The sequence below is a fragment of the Sebastes umbrosus genome, chromosome 5 (assembly GCF_015220745.1).
Source record: "Sebastes umbrosus isolate fSebUmb1 chromosome 5, fSebUmb1.pri, whole genome shotgun sequence".
Lineage (NCBI taxonomy): Eukaryota > Metazoa > Chordata > Actinopteri > Perciformes > Sebastidae > Sebastes > Sebastes umbrosus.
This window is the reverse complement of record NC_051273.1, coordinates 25095188-25098173: the sequence shown is the minus strand read 5'-3', so window position 1 is coordinate 25098173 and position 2986 is coordinate 25095188.

Sequence of the window (2986 nt, the reverse complement as noted above, 5' to 3'; positions counted from 1 at the left end):
CTTCTCCATAGTCAGTGTATATTACCTACAGTAGATGGAGTTAGTAGAACCAGATTTTAGACACCTAAAAAGATCAATATCAGTTCAAGAGTACGCTATATTTAGAGTATTTTCACCACTTTACCTCGCCGTCAGACAGATCTTTTTAACCGGGAATTGAAGACGTTATCTATGTTCTCTTCAAAGCCACCAGACTCCATTGAAAAAAACTGTAATTTTACCTTGCAGAACAGGGAAGTTGCTTGTCTGTTAAATGTAACAGTTTTGCTCCTATAGTGTGTGGAGAGCAACGATTTGGCCAAAACAGCAACAACACACACTAACAGATTCATTCATCAACAACAAGAACAACAAAAAAACGTAAATCTCGCAAAATCTCTCGTGATCAAACGTGACTTTAATGTAAACAAACATGTCGGACGGCGGGGAAAGGAAGAATTCATGATGTTAGTTTTTACTTTGTACTGAAAATTCACGAAGGATGGATGAAGTCATGGAGACGCGTTAAATAAACACTTGTGTTGTTACCACAAATCAACGTGCTTCACATCAATGCTTCACGTTTAGCATCAGCTCATGCATTAGCCGCGGCCGCCATGACGGTGGTGGTTGTCCTTCCTTCTTCAGTCAGCTTGGTTCTCTATTGTGTATCGTTCTTTGCCACGTGACTGCGTCACCGGCTGTCCTCGGGGATCCCCACACACAACAGGACATCCCATCATAAATACTGAACATGTTTAATATTTACGATTTGAGATCAGTGCGACCAGGATGGGGGGGGGGTGTAAAAAACACTCTTAACGTTCCTCACACCACAGGAACATCTGGAAAGATCATCTTTAGAACCAGCAAACAATCAGGGCTTTGCTGACGATTGTTGGGAGGAATCAGACCCAAAATCGGCTTGATTCTCGTGTAGTGTGTACCGGGCATTACTTTTTTTGTGTTATCGTGTGACTTTGGTAAATTCAAACTTACCAAAGTCACACAATAACACAAACTAACCGATCGAGGGAGCAGTAGACCAGCAACTCCCCTGTTCTGTGAGGTAAAAGTACTGTTTTTTCAAAGGAGTCTGGTGACTTTGATGAGAGCATAGATAACAGCTTCAGTTCCCCGTAGGAAACATAGACTATATAGCTCAGAGTCACGGCGAGGTAAAGCGGTGAAAATATTCTAAATATAACGTACACTTAAACTGATATTGAATTTTTTTAGGTGTTAAGCTGCTGCCTCCGTCCACAGCAGGACATCGCTTTGCTCCCGTGCTGGTACTTCTCTCTGTTTCTACAACCCCACTTCAAAACAACCCAAACTGTCCCTTTAAGCTACTGCACCAAGGCTTTTGATGAATCTATTACAACAATATCAATAATCTTCCTCCCATAGGAATCACATGGAAACATCTGCCATCATATAGAGGACAACATATAGTCTTTGACACTATTTGTGGATTAGAAATATTCATATTTTGTCTTATTTTTAATGTACGATACGGATAGTAATCAATTTAGCTACTACAAAATAAAAGGTATACAAGAGAAACCCAATTCATCATGTCAGTAAACGTGGTAGTTATACTAAGACACTAGACGGACTATAGAGATTCATGTCGACCTGATGTTAAACATCTGTGTAATCCTCCCAGCTACTGTACCAGCTGTGCCACTGCCTCTTCCTCTTCCTGTTGACTGTGATTATATAATCTGCTGCTGCACTTTTCCTCTTTTCTCCATTTCGTTTTGCAGAAAGAAAAAAGAAAGAAAAAAGAATAAGGTACCACAGAGAGAGATCTTGATCTAGCTTTGGCTTTTAGACGAGTAATAAACCCGTGTGGATGTGAATGTTTGTGCCGCAGGTGAGCTGATGTGTTAGCGACGGTACAGTTATCTGTAATTATAGGTAATCACACACCCAGTATGATGATTTAATACCATGTTTCCTTATGTTACATCATGTACATTCAGATGATTTATATTTCAATAAATGATTTATAATGTAAACAAAAAGACTCTCGCTCTCTGTGATGTTAAAGTGTTAAAACAGAAATAATATTAGGAATATAAAAAGGATTTATGGGGGGGGGGTTGTATTGTATTATTATTGTTTGTCCACTAGGATATTAGATGCAATAGAAGATCCTGGACAAGAATAATGAGACTCATTTTATATATTTGGCAACATAACATATTGGTAAATAACATCAGTATGAATAATACAAGACTGGAAAAAGGAAAACGGCTTTTATATGTCGGGACCTTCTCATACACAAGTGGTGGAAGAAATACACAGATCATTAAAAGAACCAATACAACAGAGTAAAAATACTCTATTACAAGTAGAAGTCCTGCATTCAAAATGCAGTACAGAAGTATTAACAGTACAATGTTCCCTGTGATTGTTGTATTACTGATTACACTGATTATTAGGGTCAGAAAAGAAAGTGTGCAAGCAAAGGAAATTTTTCTTTTTTTCTTTATGAGAGTAAATATGATCTCTGGTTTAATCTTTCACAATGTAGTGTATTTTATATGTTTATTGTTTTTTGTTTTTTTGTGCAAAATCTTAATCTGAAAAGTAACTACAGCTGCCAGATAAATGTAGTGGAGCAAAAAGTACGATATTTCCCTCTGAAATGTACTGAAGTAGAAGTATAAAGTCGCTTAAAATGGAAATATTCAAGTAAAGTACAAGTATATCAAACTTGTAATTTAATACAATACTTGAGTAAATATACTTGGTCACTTTCCAAGCAACTAACACTTCAACAACACTGAAAAAAGATAAGAACGAATATCTTCATCTTACTCAGCAACTAAATTCTAGGCCACAAGTAACAAAATAAATCAACTGATATTGATTTTTCTGATTAAAACTTTTAAAAATCTCTATAAACACATAAACTAAACCATCATCAACCTTTTTTTTTTAATACATTTACTTACATTCGCCCATATTCTGCATTAATCTATTGGGAAAATGTTTG